This window comes from Oncorhynchus clarkii, chromosome 8 (assembly GCF_045791955.1).
Source record: "Oncorhynchus clarkii lewisi isolate Uvic-CL-2024 chromosome 8, UVic_Ocla_1.0, whole genome shotgun sequence".
NCBI classification, from domain to species: domain Eukaryota; kingdom Metazoa; phylum Chordata; class Actinopteri; order Salmoniformes; family Salmonidae; genus Oncorhynchus; species Oncorhynchus clarkii.
In genome coordinates, this window is record NC_092154.1 from 10,748,562 (window position 1) to 10,766,048 (window position 17,487).

A 17,487-nucleotide genomic window follows, 5' to 3' on the forward strand; every position below is an offset into this window, starting at 1 on the left:
GGCTAGACAGTACTGTGGACTCACTGCTCCCCCTGTGGCAACACCTTGCTAGTACAGCTTCATTACAGCACATCACCTCAGATGATGTCATAATTCACATGCCCCCCCCACCCTCCCCCTTTTCTTGTCCTTTCTCTCTCCCATGTGTTAACTTTCTGTTGTTGTTGTGTTGGGGTTACTATCCAATTAGGAGACTATTCTATTTTGGCCGAGGGCTGTTTGTGTGTGGAAGCTCAAGAAGCATCCATTTTGAACACATATTTTATATTCGATCTCTGATGTGACAAAGCCAGCAAAATGGACCCAGAGATGATGCTCCATTGGAGGCAAGGCTGATATTTTGCTTTTAAAGTGCAGCTAGTATAACACTATCATGAGAATAGCAGTGTCATCATGGCAATAGTCTATGACCATGTTTGCATGCACACCAATATTTTTCAGGATGCTGTTTTCTAATTGACACATATAAACATCAGATTCCGTTTACAATAACCCAAATAAGCTTGTATAAAACCCAGATAAGATGCCGAGAATATCTTGATCTTTGATGAGATACTGTACCATGAAAACATCTTATCCTGCTTACTGTTGTTTTTTCGGGGTCAGTTTCTCATAAGTATCATGGGTAAATGTAGGAATATTCTGTTTATTCATGGATACAGGGATACTCGTAAGCGTGATATCAAAGGTGCATGTAAACAGTTTATCCCGAATAAGACCTTAACCCGGGATATGAGCTATTATCCAGAATACTGTATGCATGTGAACGTGGCCAATGATGGTATGCAAAGTTTTACTTACATAGAGGGTCTGAAGTATAATAATATGTAAAATGTACATAAAGTATACAGCTAAAGTGTCATGGATACGTACTGTAAACTCCTACAGGGGGGCGTCTTCTCACATACGATATGAACTTAAATTGAGCTTGATTGACAGCCGAGGTTATATAAGACATTGTCACTGTCCTTGAGCCTCTTGTGGTGGCCCGTTCCGGTGCGTTGTGGGATTACTAATTTCCCAGATCACCGCAGGTCTAAGGCTGGAAGGGGTGAGAGTGTGTTGCCCCGGTCTACCTGCCCGAGAAGAGTGGGAGCGAGGGAGTTAATCACCACAGAGACGGAACCCACGGCGCAACCAAAGGACAATTGGGGCAGAACTAATCCGTTGTCACGGTAACCAACCAGCTGCCGCCAGTCTCTTGCATCCAAAGCCGGCCTCCATTGATAGCTTTTTGAGATCGACGTTACTTTTCTTTTTTTCTACTGTAAAAATACACATCTACCGAGTACAGATCTAGAACCAGACAGTAACAGAGTAAGATGCTCTTCTGGCGCTGATCCGAGACCTGTCTTTGCGCTACCTTGGGGGAACCTTGTCTCACTGCAAGTGAAACACACCTCAAGGTGACCTATGATTGGGTAAAGGTTTTTGTGTAAGCCTGCATTAACCTACATTGGGGTGCTAGACCATTCTGGAACTCCCATGCTCAATGTGACAAAAGGGAGGAGTGTGTGTGTGTGTGTGTGTGTGTGTATGTGTGTGTGTGTGTGTGTGTGTGTGTGTGTGTGTGTGTGTGTGTGTGTGTGTGTGTGTGTGTGTGTGTGTGTGTGTGTGTGTGTGTGTGTGAGTGCGTGCGTGCGTGCGTGTGTGTGTGTGTGTGTGAGAAAGAGAGTGTGTGAATGTGTGTGTATGAGAGTATGCATCTGTTTGTAACCTGTGTATGTGTGAGTCTGTGTAGGGGGTTATGGAGTGTGTGAAGAGAATGTGGTTAGTCCTTCTCCCTGTGGTGTGTCTGGTGTCCTCTTGCTATCCAAACACACGTCTCCTTCCCCTACAGCAAGACGCATCCTCTCCTGCTGTGTCCATCTGTATCCCCTTAAAGTATACACTTGAATTAAACTCTCGACACACACACACACACACACACACACACACACACACACACACACACACACACACACACACACACACACACACACACACAAACTCGGTGTGTTTGAGGGGATCAGTTTGAGAAAGCGCAGAATCAGTAACCTTGGTGACATGATGAGTAGTCATTTGTGGGGAAAGTGCTATGATTCGTAAGTCTGACCGGAATGTTTTCAATCTCAAAGATGCATTTAAATCTAGAATCCTTAGTTTATAGCCACAACAAAGGGTTGAAACTATAATTTTGATATCATGGATGATCAGTCCTTGCATCCACAGCTCTGTCTATTTTTATTTTATTTATTTATTTATTTAACCTTTATTTAACTAGGCAAGGCAGTCAAGACAAATTCTTATTTACAATGACAGCTTACCAAAAGGCAAAATACCTCTTGCGGGGACAGTGGGCTGGGATTAAAAAATTAAAAATAACATAAATATATTATATATTGGACAAAACACACATCATGACAAGAGAGACAACACAACATGACAACAACATGGTAGCAACACAACATGGTAGCAGCACAACATGGACACAGACAACAGCACAAAAGGCAAGAAGGTAGAGACCACAATACATCAAGCAGAGCAGCCACAACTGTCAGTTAGAGGGTCCATGATTGAGTCTTTGAATGAAGAGATGGAGATAAAACTGTCCGGTTTGAGTGGTTGTTGCAGCTCGTTCCAGTCGCTAGCTGCAGCAAACTGAAAAGAGGAGCGACCCAGGGATGTGTGTGCTTTGTGGACCTTTAACAGAATGTGACTGGCAGAACGGGTGTTGTATGTGGAGGATGAGGGCTGCAGTAGATATCTCAGATAGGGGGGAGTGAGGCCTAAGAGGGTTTTATAAATAAGCATCAACCAGTGGGTCTTGCAACAGGTATACAGAGATGACCCATTTACAGAGGACTATAGAGTGCAGTGATGTGTCCTATAAGGGGCATTGGTGGCAAATCTGATGGCCGAATGGTAAAGAACATCTAGCCACTGGAGAGCACTCTTACCTGCTGATCTATAAATGATGTCTCCGTAATCTTACATGGGTAGGATGGTCATCTTAATCAGGGTTAGTTTGACACCTGGGGTGAAAGAGGAGCGATTACGATAGAGGAAACCAAGATTAGTTAAATCTAGATTTAACTTAACCTGCAGCTTTGATATGTGCTGAGAGAAGGACAGTGTACTGTCTAGCCGTCCTCCCAAGTACTTGTATGAGGTGACTACCTCAAGCTCATATGGCGGATCCTCATAGGGCGGATCCTCATAGGGCGGATCCTCATAGGGCTGCTCCTCATAGGGCGGATCCTCATAGGGCGGATCCTCATAGGGCGGCTCCTCATAGGGCGGATCCTCATAGGGCGGATCCTCATAGGGCGGATCCTCATAGGGCGGCTCCTCATAGGGCGGATCCTCATAGGGCGGATCCTCATAGGGCGGATCCTCATAGGGCGGCTCCTCATAGGGCGGATCCTCATAGGGCGGATCCTCATAGGGCGGATCCTCATGGGGCGGATGTGCTTATGTAAGACCATCTTTGTATGGCGCTGACTAGGGGATACTGAGCATGATGCGTCTTTGGCCTATAGACGTGTATATGATAGTGTTAAGCAAAAGTATGCATATTTTAAGTTTGTGTATACCGGTAATTCCCAACATATTTATGAACACGTCATATTTTTTGGAGTGAGTGGGTTTGTTGAATATGGTATGTTCATAAGGTATGTTGATATGGTATGTTCTCACTACATCTGTGTGCAATATAGTGTCTATACAGTATTTCTGACTGGTGACTGTGCCCATCAACAGACTCACTCAGACACAACCTACACTGCTGCTGAAATGATTCTTGATTAGATGTATTACTTCATTACACTGCTGTCCATTGATTATTGATTGCCATTACCATTAGTATTTATCAGAGTTGTGGACTCGAGTCACATGACTTGGACTCAAGTCACATGACTTGGACTTATAAAATAACTTGAGACTTGACTTGGAGCCTCAAGACGCGGGGCTCAACTTTGACTTGAGACTGATGACTTGAAATTGTCTGGCCAGGCTTTCTGAAGTTTTGTCACTCATTTTGTGGCACAGAGTGGGGTGAGCTAGTGAACAGATTGCTGATTTGCTGTACAGATATAGCAGCGGGTGCAACACAAACGTCAAAATGTATGGAAAGAGGATTACCATAATAAATAAATATGCAGCTCCAAAAATAGTTTGGTGATCAGGAATATTCCCAGCAAACCAAAATTGCTCCTGTGAAGGTTCCCAGAACATTCTTTAGGTCGTGGCAAATGTTCTCATGACACAAAAACTGTCCAGTTGTGTTGATGATTATAGAACGTTTGTATAAAACGTTCGCCTGATGTTGCTAGAATGTTCCTAGAACACATTTAATCTGTTGTTTAAAGGTTCCCAGAATGGTTCATTAGGTTGTGGGAAGAGTCTGGTGAGAACAATGTGAGGACAACACAAAATACATGTTCCCAAAACAATAATGTCCAGTTGTCCAGTTGTACAGATGATTCTACAATGCTGCGTTTAGGGTGCAACAAACACTCACATGATGTTCGCAAAAACGTTAATTGGTTACTATAGAAGCTCATCAGCAATTTCAAGCAACCAACACAGGCCTACTGGTCTTTTGGTATGTCAACATTGCTTGAAATTGATCTTCTACTTATGAAACATTTGGATTTGCATTTGGACTTTGTTGTTTTATTGTTTTATTGTATTATTGTATTATTGATCTACTTAACCTGCTACTGGTCACTTTTACTCCTGTTTAGATGTATATACTACCATTAGTATATTACCATAAGTATTTATATACAGTATTCCTGCTACCAGTCACTTTTATATGTATAAACCCACCTCAACCACTCCAGTACCCCTGAACATTGAACAAGGTACTGGCACTCTGACCTGTATATACTTGCATTGTCGTGTTTAAAACAGATAGTAGTTCTTGTGTGTTTTGTTATTTTATAGTTTTTTTGCTATATCATTATAACTGCATTGTTGAGAAAGAGCTCCCAAGGTACTGTTCTGCAACCTATTGTATCCTGGTGCACGTGGCAAATACACTTTTAAACTTTAAAACATAACGAAATGATGTTTCTGCGCAACATTCTCACTGTCACACATACACCCCCCCCCCCCCCCCCCCATCAACCATCAGTGATGCTGGCCACAGAGGTCTTTCCTCAACAACATGGAAGCGAGAGTGCTCCACTGTTGCTCCGCCTGAGATCTAAGTGGATGAGGAGAGCATACAAACAGCCTACTGAGCAGCTAGCTCATCACTAGTTAGTTTGGTTGCTGCCGGTTTTGGGACTGTGTAGAATGTTGATTGCCTGGACACTGAGACAGACGGGGGAACGAGAGCAGGGATGTAAGGATGACCGTGAGGCCAAACGCCAAATGTGATATTTATTTTGTCAGCCCTGACAACACCTGTCTGGTGGACATTTTGAAGTAGGGTGTTTTATCTAAACGCGATGCCATAAACTTCTGAGCTGAATAGAGATGGAGGTGGGATGAGCAGTGTAGAGATATGGATGGAGAGGCTTTCTCTCTCCCTGCATCTCTCCTTGAGTGATCCGCTGACCAGGGGGAGGGGTGGGTAAGGGAGGGAGGGAGAAGGAAAAGGGAGTTGAATAATCTGGGACAGCCATGCCCACGTGACTGTTGCCATGGCGACAGCAGCAGGGCGGGCAGACCCAACGGGCACAGACGTCAATTCAATGTCTATTCCACATTGATTCGACATAATTTAATTGAAATGACGTGGACACAACATTGATTCAACCAGTGTGTGTCCAGTGGGGAGTGTATGTGCGTGTTCTCTCTCCCTCCCGCTTCTTCTTTTCTCTGGCTCGCTCTCACTGTAGAGGACTGTGGAGGAGGCGGAATGATTTTACAGCAGTGTTCCAGTGAAGTCTAGTAGAGTTGATATTGAGGGTTTTACAGGCAGCTACGTTTCACCACTGTTTGATATTGTATGCCAGCACTGCTACAGGATTCCTGTAGGGGGCAGCATTTACCAACGGTGGTGATTAGAAGACCCATGCCGGCTGTTACTGAATTATCATCATTGAGTTTCTTTCCTCATCAGCACTACAATCACAAACACATGAATAGGTGAAAGCCAGTGATGGGCTCCGCCATATTGCTTACAATAAGTCACCTTCAGAAGAGGTGAATAACTGGACAGTCATAGTGTCACCCTCCCATACTGGAAAAGCATCTGAGATGGCAGTGATCATGGGCTGTCAGTCATTGACTTAAATATGCTTAAGCACAGCTTAAGCACAGCAAATTTGTAACATATTGGACGAATTGAATATGTAACATATCATACCAAATGCACAAAAAAAGTATAAGAATAGTTTACGGGATGCAACGTACTGTATAATACGAAATTGGTGACATAGCACACAATTGGATGATTTATCACAACCTTCAAAACTACTGGCTGAAATTATGCATCACTTTAAGTAACTCAATGAGAGATGTTTCAAGTGCAATTTCCAAAATGATCAATAAACAGTCATTTGGTGGGAGTTTTGTGTACTGTGTACTGTGTATTGTCTATTGTGTACTGTGTATTGTGTGCTGTGTACTGTGTGCTGTGTACTGTGTATTGTGTGCTGTGTATTGTGTGCTGTGTATTGTGTACCGTGTATTGTGTGCTGTGTATTGTGTACTGTGTATTGTGTATTGTGTATTGTGTACTGTGTACTGTGTGCTGTGTATTGTGTGCTGTGTATTGTGTGCTGTGTATTGTGTACTGTGTATTGTGTGCTGTGTACTGTGTGCTGTGTATTGTGTACTGTGTATTGTGTGCTGTGTATTGTGTACTGTGTATTGTGTATTGTGTGCTGTGTATTGTGTGCTGTGTATTGTGTGCTGTGTATTGTGTGCTGTGTATTGTGTACTGTGTATTGTGTGCTGTGTACTGTGTACTGTGTGCTGTGAGCTGTGTATTGTGTGCCCTGTATTGTGTATTGTGTGCTGTGTATTGTGTGCTGTGAGCTGTGTATTGTGTGCTGTGTATTGTGTATTGTGTGCTGTGTATTGTGTACTGTGAGCTGTGTATTGTGTGCTGTGTATTGTGTATTGTGTGCCGTGTATTGTGTGCTGTGTATTGTGTATTGTGTGCTGTGTATTGTGTACTGTGAGCTGTGTATTGTGTGCTGTGTATTGTGTATTGTGTGCCGTGTATTGTGTGCTGTGTATTGTGTGCTGTGTATTGTGTACTGTGTATTGTGTATTGTGTGCCGTGTATTGTGTGCTGTGTATTATGTATTGTATGCTGTGTATTGCTTCCTTTGTATTGCTATGGGGAGGTCTATTTCTCTCACCTCTCACACATATAAAGTATCCATACTTTCAGGCGCACACATTGTTTTCTTTTATCATTTAGGATGCAAACACACACACACTGGCCTGTCTCCCTCCCCCTCTTTTTCTCTCCCTCATTAAATGACTCAGGACTTTGCACCTTGGCTTAATCCATTTTGTGCCGCACAGTGCTGGGTCAATACTCCAATAAGCCCTTGGGGTGACTTACAGATCGATGTCTCTCCTATTGTTGCCGCCAAGCCAACTGCCTCAGTGCATCGCCATGTTAACGACAGTGACCTCGTACCACCACCTGCCCCCGAGCACTGCCATGTTAACCAGAGTGACCAGTACACAGCCAGTCCCAAATCACTTCCCCTCAGCCTGTAATTGAACCCAGAAATGCTGATGCTCCAGATACTCAACTAGTCTGAAGAATTGCAAAAGGGTTTTCTAATGATCAATTAGCCTTTAGAATGATAAACTTGGATTAGCTAACACAACCTGCCATTGGAACACAGGAGTGATGGTTGCTGATAATGGGCCTCTGTACACCTATGTAGATATGCCATTTAAAAAATCAGCCGTTTCCAGCTACGATAGTCATTTACAACATTAACCATGTCTACACTGTATTTCTGATCAATTTGATGTTATTTTAATGGAGATTGTTTTTACATTTTCTTTAAAAAACAAGGACATTTCTAAGTGATTCCAAACTTTTGAAGTTTTAGTAGTATACATAGTATATATAAAACATTTTATGAATATTTTGACAAATAACACCTAAATAACACATGACAATTCTACTCAAGGACTTGCAGTATGCAAAACACAAACGTCTTAAAAGGACATTGGGGATTTTGGTTTGTATTAGAGGTATTTAAAATACAGTTTTCAGAAACTTGATTTGACTTGATTGCAGTGATGAATTAGCAAATAACATACGTAAATCCTTTTCATCAAGAATCACTCCTAATTTGCTGTATACAGTTTTTAAGTAACAAAGTAACATAGCTTTGAGAAAATACTTCCTTAGAATTCCGCTGACCTTTTTCCAGTCAAGGACCGGCGCTCCTAGTGGCCGGAGACTTTAATGCAGGGAAACTTAAATTAGTTCTACCAAATCTCCATCAACATATTCAATTTGCAACCAGAGGGAAAAAAAATTCTAGATCACCTGTACTCCACACACAGAGACACATACAAAGCTCTCACTCGCTCTCCATTGTGTAAACCCGATAACAAATCTATCCTCCTGATTCCTGCTTATACAGGGTCAGGTCAAGCAGTGGTCAGGCACAGGGTCAGGACAGGCAGTGGTCAGGCACAGGGTCAGGTCAGGTCAGGACAGGCAGTGAGTGGTCAGGCACAGGGTCAGGACAGGCAGTGGTCAGGCACAGGGTCAGGTCAGGCAGTGGTCAGGCACAGGGTCAGGACAGGCAGTGGTCAGCACAGGGTCAGGACAGGCAGTGGTCAGGCACAGGGTCAGGTCAGGTCCGGACAGGCAGTGAGTGGTAAGGCACAGGGTCAGGACAGGCAGTGGTCAGGCACAGGGTCAGGTCAGGCACAGGGTCAGGACAGGCAGTCTTCAGGCACAGGGTCAGGTCAGGCAGTGGTCAGGCACAGGATCAGGACAGGCAGTGGTCAGGCACAGGGTCAGGTCAGGCAGTGGTCAGGCACAGGGTCAGGTCAGGCACAGGGTAGGGACAGGCAAAGGTCAAAACCCAGGAGGACGAGAAAAAGATAGACTAGGGAAAACCTGGAGCTGAGACAAAACGCTGGTATGCTTGAACAAACAAGGCCAACTTACAGCAGACAGACAGAAAACACAGGTATAAATATGGATAATGGGGAAGACGGGCGACACCTGGAGGGGGGTGGAGACAAGCACAAGGACAGGTGAAACAGATCAGGGCGTGACACCCCCGTACATTGACTCGGTACCGGTATCCCCTGTATATAGCCTCGTTATTGTTATTTTTATTGTGTCACTTTATATTTGACTATTTTTACTTTTGTTTATTTAGTAAATATTTTCTTAACTCTTTCTTGAACTGCAGTATTGGTTAAAGGCGTGTAAGGAAACATTTCACAGTACACCTATTGTATTTGGAGTGGGTGACAAATAACATTTGATTTGATTTGATCTCTCGTTGTTACCGTGTCAAGTGATTGTGATACCAGACAGCTGCATCTAGGTTCACTACTCCTACCCCCCAATGAAATATCGACCTATCAGCAGCATCAGAAACCATAAATTCTGATGAATATAAAAATAGTTAAGAGTATAAAAATATAGAAGTACTAGGCCTGTTTTCAGTTCAAATGTTTCATCTTAAAGTAACTTTCCAGTGTTTCCATATTTCTATTAAATATGAACTATAATTACTTATAATAATATGTGTGAAATAGTTTTCCTTCCAAAAAATTGTAATTAAGTATGTTAAAAAAACAGCTTTTCTGTGTTGGAATATTATGGGCGTATATCGGTCATAAAAGTATTCATGATTGGCTAGCTCCTCCTCCTCTAGACTGCTGATTGGTCGGCTCATCCTCCTCAGATGAGGAAATGGCGAGCATTTTTGAAACGGTCTGTGTGAGATTAGGTTTTACATTTTTTATGCCTTGGCTACAAATATTAGTATAGGATGAGTCAACAACATTATTTGGGTATGAGTTAACAGATGAGGAACTTTTAAAAGTGAGATTTTCACTTGGCAAGTTACTTAAAATGAAATAATATGGAAAGAAGTAGAAGGTGCTCAACCAACGTGAGTAGAGATGCAACCTAAAAACATGGACAGCAAAAAGGCAAAATGCTCGCTCAGCATTAAACATGTGGTTTTCTTAGACAAGTTTAAAAGATTGACGTTTCGGCCTTCTTCAGAATAATCACAAAGGGAATGGACAAGTTCATATAGGGCATGGGGAAGACAAATAGGGAGACAATGTTATTCAGCTGGTGGTGCTAATGAGAGACAGTGAGGTTCTTGCCCTTTGTGCTTCCCTTTCTGTAACCAATAATGTTTGTACCATGTTTTGTGCTGCTACCATGATGTGCTGCTGCCATGTTGTGTTGCTGCCATTTTCTGTTGCTACCATGTTGTTGTCATATTGTGTTGCTACCATGCTGTGTTTTCATGTATTTCTGCCATGCCATGTTGTGTTGCTACCATGTTGTGTTGCTGCCATGTTCTGTTGCTACCATGTTGTTGTCATATTGTGTTGCTACCATGCTGTGTTTTCATGTATTTCTGCCATGCCATGTTGTGTTGCTACCATGTTGTGTTGCTGCCATGTTGTGTTGCTGCCATGTTCTGTTGCTACCATGTTGTTGTCATATTGTGTTGCTACCATGCTGTGTTTTCATGTATTTCTGCCATGCCATGTTGTGTTGCTACCATGTTGTGTTGCTGCCATGTTGTTGTCATGTTGTGTTGCTACCATGCTGTGTTTTCATGTATTTCTGCTGTGCCATGTTGTGTTGCTACCATGTTGTGTTGCTACCATGTTGTGTTGCTACCATGTTCTGTTGCTACCATGTTGTTGTCATATTGTGTTGCTACCATGCTGTGTTTTCATGTATTTCTGCCATGCCATGTTGTGTTGCTACCATGTTGTGTTGCTACCATGTTGTGTTGCTGCCATGTTCTGTTGCTACCATGTTGTTGTCATATTGTGTTGCTACCATGCTGTGTTTTCATGTATTTCTGCCATGCCATGTTGTGTTGCTACCATGTTGTGTTGCTGCCATGTTGTGTTGCTGCCATGTTCTGTTGCTACCATGTTGTTGTCATATTGTGTTGCTACCATGCTGTGTTTTCATGTATTTCTGCCATGCCATGTTGTGTTGCTACCATGTTGTGTTGCTGCCATGTTGTGTTGCTACCATGTTGTTGTCATGTTGTGTTGCTACCATGCTGTGTTTTCATGTATTTCTGCCATGCCATGTTGTGTTGCTACCATGTTGTGTTGCTGCCATGTTGTGTTGCTGCCATGTTCTGTTGCTACCATGTTGTTGTCATATTGTGTTGCTACCATGCTGTGTTTTCATGTATTTCTGCCATGCCATGTTGTGTTGCTACCATGTTGTGTTGCTGCCATGTTGTGTTGCTACCATGTTGTTGTCATGTTGTGTTGCTACCATGCTGTGTTTTCATGTATTTCTGCTGTGCCATGTTGTGTTGCTACCATGTTGTGTTGCTGCCATGTTGTGTTGCTACCATGTTGTGTTGCTACCATGTTGTTGTCATATTGTGTTGCTACCATGCTGTGTTTTCATGTATTTCTGCCATGCCATGTTGTGTTGCTACCATGTTGTGTTGCTGCCATGTTCTGTTGCTACCATGTTGTTGTCATATTGTGTTGCTACCATGCTGTGTTTTCATGTATTTCTGCTGTGCCATGTTGTGTTGCTACCATGTTGTGTTGCTGCCATGTTGTGTTGCTACCATGTTGTTGTCATATTGTGTTGCCACCATGCTGTGTTTTCATGTATTTCTGCTGTGCTATGTTGTTGTCTTGGGTCTCTCTTTATGTAGTGTTGTGGTCTTTCTCTTTTTAAAAAGTCCCCGCAGGAGGCCTTTTGACTTTTGGTAGGCCCGTCATTGAAAATAAGAATTTGTTCTTAACTGACTTGCCTAGTTAAATAAATTAAAGGTAGACCATAAAGGTTAGTACTCAGGGTGTGATGTGCAGTGGTCAATGTCTCCACCTAGTGATGAAATACAGAAGTGAAACCAGTAAACAACCATTGGAAGACTGGACAAGCTTTTTTCAACTACAGTAGGTGTAATTGATATACAACCACTACTATATAATACATGTTAAATATGTTGTGTATTAAAAAAATAAACAATAAGGCTAAGCAAAACTAGGGATAACAACAAACATCAACAGCTTAGGCAAAGAGGTCTAACAACTGGTTTGGACAACAGTTAGTGAGCTAATAAGCTCCCTCCATGTGTAAAAACACTAGTGTTATTTAACATAATGTCTTGAGACACCATTTGGACAGCATTTGACAACGTTCTATCTACGTACTTTTACTCAATAATTTGTTTATTAAGCAAAGAGTGAGAGAGAGAGACATTGAATCCTGAAAAGGCTGAATAGAGAGGCCATCTCTCTGGGTGGTCAGAATCACATGCAGCCCTTTCAGGGTCCAGGGTCAAGAGGGTCAGGGTCATGAGGACATTATGCCAAGCGAACAGAAATGTTTGTGTGTTCTGAAAGCATCTGTCACCCAGCGCCATGTCTGCACCGGTGACATGTCTGAAAGCTTGTTTTGTGGGCTTTGTTGAAGAGATTGCAATCATTTTCACAGCCTGCTGTCTCAGAGACTGTATCTGAAATTAACAAACAAACACCAATCACCAGGATAGAAATGGAAACATTCTGGGGGATTATTAAGGAAAAAGCCAATGTCAACAGAATTATTATACAACTACATTATACATGTAGTTGCTGAATCACTTGTTCACCATTCTGATGGTGACACCTTCAACAATCAGAACGGATTCGTCCTCGTCAGAGGGGAAGATTGTTTTTGTGAACAAGGCCTTGCTTTTGTTCAAACTGCTCTTCCACTCCATTGAAAACTGGGCATCTAGTTGGCACAGTAAGAGATGTATGTAGCCTATATACAATGTGTAGGTTGTGTGTGTGTGTGTGTGTTCTTACCAGCCCTGATGACAGGGGAAGGTGTAGAAAGGACAGCATTCACACAATAACTCATGCTTTTATTTATTTGTTTATTTGGGGAGGTGTATGCAGGTCTGGTTTGTGGTGTCTGGGAGGAATGGGTTTCGTCTATTGTTAATGGGACTGGGGAAAATAAGAAATCAAAGTGTGGTGCAGTAGCTGATATGAGTGTGTGGGATCTGGACGTAGAGGCCGATGGTGTTCCCAGAGGAAGGCTGGAAGTTTTTAAACTTGCTGGCGTCTGATTCTGTAGGACGACTGACCCAGAGAGCATGCAAGGTACACTACATGGCCAAAAGTATGTGGACACCTGCTCGTCGAACATCTCATTCCCAAATCATGGGAATTAATATGGAGTTCGTCCCCCCTTTGCTGATATAACAGCCTCCACTCTTCTGGGAAGACTTTCCACTAGATGTTGGAACATTGCTGCATGGAGTTGCTTCCATTCTGCCACAGGATCATTAGTGAGGTCGGGCACCGATGTTGGGCGATTAGGCCTGGTGCACAGTCAGCCTTCCAATTCATCCCAAAGGTTTCTGATGGGGTTGAGGTCTGGGACCTGTGCAGGTCAGTCAAGTTCTTCTACACTGATCTCAACAAACTATTATTATATATTTTTTTGTATTTTATCCCATTTTCCTCCCCAATTTTCGATCTTGTATCACTGCTGCAACTAAGGACTAAGGGCGTCACTACAACCTGGTTCGATCCCAGGCTGTGTCCCAGACGGCCGTGACCGGGCGCTCCAAAGGGTGGTACACAATTGGCTCAGCGCTTTTAGAGGAGAGTTAGGCTGGCAAGGTATTTCCTGGTTCCTCATGCGACTCGTTGTGGCGGGCCAGGCGCCCACAAGCTGACTGAGGTAGACAGTCTTAACAGTGTTTCATCTGACACATTGGTTTGACTGACTTCCAGGTTAAGAGAGTGGTGTGTTAAAGGGATACTTTGGGATTTTGGTTATGAGGCCCTTTATATACTGACCCAGAGTCAGATGAAACCCTTTATCTACTGACCCAGAGTCAGATGAAACCCAGAGAGTCAGATGAAACCCTTTATCTACTGACCCAGAGTCAGATGAAACCCTACTGACCCAGAGTCCCTTTATCTACTGACCCGGAGTGAAACCCTTTATCTACTGACCCAGAGTCAGATGAAACAGACCCCAGAGTCAGATGAAACCCTTTATCTCAGACCCTTTATATACTGACCCAGAGTCAGATGAAACCCTTTATCTACTGACCCGGAGTCAGATGAAACCCTTTATCTACTGACCCGGAGTCAGATGAAACCCTTTATCTACTGACCCAGAGTCAGATGAAACCCTTTATCTACTGACCCAGAGTCAGATGAAACCCTTTATCTACTGACCCGGAGTCAGATGAAACCCTTTATCTACTGACCCGGAGTCAGATGAAACCCTTTATCTACTGACCCGGAGTCAGATGAAACCCTTTATCTACTGACCCGGAGTCAGATGAAACCCTTTATCTACTGACCCAGAGTCAGATGAAACCCTTTATCTACTGACCCAGAGTCAGATGAAACCCTTTATCTACTGACCCCAGAGTCAGATGAAACCCTTTATCTACTGACCCGGAGTCAGATGAAACCCTTTATCTACTGACCCAGAGTCAGATGAAACCCTTTATCTACTGACCCGGAGTCAGATGAACTCATGGTTGTCCCTATCTTCACCCCTCTCGTGCCTGCTGGGGAGTTGCCTCAATGAGACAAGGTCGTAACTACCAATTATATACCACAAAATTGGGGATAAAATGGGATAAAATTGAAGAAAGAAATAATAAAGAAATAAAAAATCGACCTTTGCCTTGCCTAGGCTGATATAGGCTACTCATTAGAGACCATTCACACATGCCTGTAGCAATAGTCAGGTAGCAATGACTATAAAACATTATCATGACATCATGGAATTCTGGATTGTTCTGAAATGTAATACATTAAAATGTCCTTTGGAGGAAGGACGTTTGGTATATTTTGGACTTTTAACGTTAAAACATTAATGAAAGTGGTGAACTTTCATTTTGGCCTTAGCCAGGCCTCCTGTACGACACTATAACCTTCAGTCTGTAGATTTACAAAGCAGGAATTGGTGTAATTTGAAGCTTGAAAAAGACGTAATCAAAATGATGTAGAAAGTAGAATAGACCTATGTATTTTAAAATAACCACAACTTTTCCCGTAAATCTATGAAGAAACAATCGGTCCAAAACATTTTTCATCCATTAACAGAAAAATCGTGGGAAAATGTTTTGCGACCCACTGTTAAAGTCTCGATATGGCCCTCGTCTAACCCTGGGCTATTGTGTGACAAATACTTAGTAAGTTCCCACTAAGGCCAGATCTGAGTCATTGGTGTACCGTTGGTGTACAGTATATGTGGTGTGTGGGTGAACACAAAGCCAGTACCTCAGCCTTCTTTCCACTCTGTGTGAACAACCACCATTTACAATAATATGCAAATTATCTCCTTTGCAAAATAGCGTCCAAAAAAACATGTAACTTTTGTAACTGCAGTATCTTGTCTACTGTGCAGTAATTTTGCAGTTTAACTGCAGTTCAACTGTGCTTATATAGCAGTTATACTTAAATACTGCATCCAAAATAACAGCTACAGCACTGGTCTGATGACTGCATCAAAATTGCATATCTGAACTGAACTAAAAGTCTGCCTCGGATGGTATGTCTGGATTTCTGCTTCGGTTGGGCCTACTGTACATCAGTGCCATTTTTCAGGTTCTTAATTGGATGTGAAGTCCTGTGATGGATTGTAGGTGAAGTGTGGTGTAATCCTGTTAATGGAGGGATTATGGCCTGTTGTTACTAAACAGGAGTCAGACATGATCTGTACAGCAGTTCCTAAACAACCAGAGACTCCCGTTTCTAGCAAAGCTGTGAGAGTGGAGAACGTGATTTTGAAAACATTCTCCTTAACTTCGAAGAATTTGTCCATAGGTATGATATCGGGATTTTTTAACATTTTTTAAATGTATATAATCAAATGTGCAGCATGAAACTTTTAAGAGCTTATCTTCATTTATATTCTATTTTGGTCATATCCAGATTGTCACGCCCTGACCTTAGTATTCTTTGTTTTCTTTATTGTTTTGGTTAGGTCAGGGTGTGACATGGGTGATGTATGTGTTTTTGTACTGTCTAGAGGTTTTGTAGGTTTATGGGGTTGTTTATTATCTAGGTGTTTATGCATGTCTATGGTTGCCTAGATTGGTTCTCAATTAGAGGCAGCTGTTTATCGTTGTCTCTGATTGGGAACCATATTTAGGCAGCCATCTTCTTTGGGTATTTTGTGGGTTATTGTCTATGTCTAGTTGCCTGTGTCTGCACTAGTATTATATAGCGTTTGGTTTGTTGTTTTATATAGTTTAAGTGTTCTTCGTCATTCATTAAAAAGTATGTATTCTAATCATGCTGCGCTTTGGTCTCCTCTTTACGATGACCGTGACACAGATCAATAAATTAATACAAAGTAACCCATGTCTTTATTGCAATTTTTCAGTGTTGCACCCAACATCTTAAGAAATGTCAGTATATTTAAATAGACATTGTAAAAATGTTTAAAAAAAAAATAGGCTTTATTATTTCCTGGTGGAAATATAAAATAGTTTTGTTTTCGCTGGTATCAATAAAGGTATACCAATGGATAAAAATGATTTAAGCCAGATCTGAACGGTTTTAAAACTGTTTAAAACATTTATCTTGTTTAGGCCTTTTGATCAGCGATTCACCTCCAAGAGTAACGTTTCCCCAAACTTCTGCCCTAGCACGACACAGTGGATTCAAATAATCAAAGCTTGATGAAGAGTTGGTTATTTTTAATCAGCTGTGTAGAGCAGAAACTAAAACGTGCACCCAGAGGGGCCCCAGGACCGAGTTTGTGAAACTCTGCTCTAGAGCAGTACTCAGGAGGAGACGCATAGATTCTCACCCTGAGGACCAGATTATATCAAACCTGCACTGTGGAAACACCACATTATTCCTGCACAGCTAACCTTTTTGTATTCTTTATACGTTCATTAGTCCCGGGTACAATGTTGCTGGAACACAGTGCTGTTTTTCTGATTGAAAAACAGCTTTCTCCTATTTAATTCTCTTGATTTAGGCTCCTGAAAAACATAGGTTCCTTGAAGGCTTTGCCGAAACATGAAATTTAAAGTTAGTGTTTACAGAGTAGTTGTCACTTAACCATAAGCTATAATAATAAAGAGAGTTGCACAGTATATATATAAACTCCCGTAATTCATTGAGTAAATCACCAATGTTTCGGCATCTCTGTGCCTTCATCCTGAAGAAGACTATTTTTTTTATAGCTTATTCGCCGTTAGTGTAACGATCTCCTTCCTCCTCTGACGAGGAGTAGTAGGAAGGATCGGAGGATCAATGCGCAGCGTGGTAAGTGTTCATGATACTTTTAATAGAACAGACAGATGGGAGACTCCGGCAGCTCAGGACAGATGG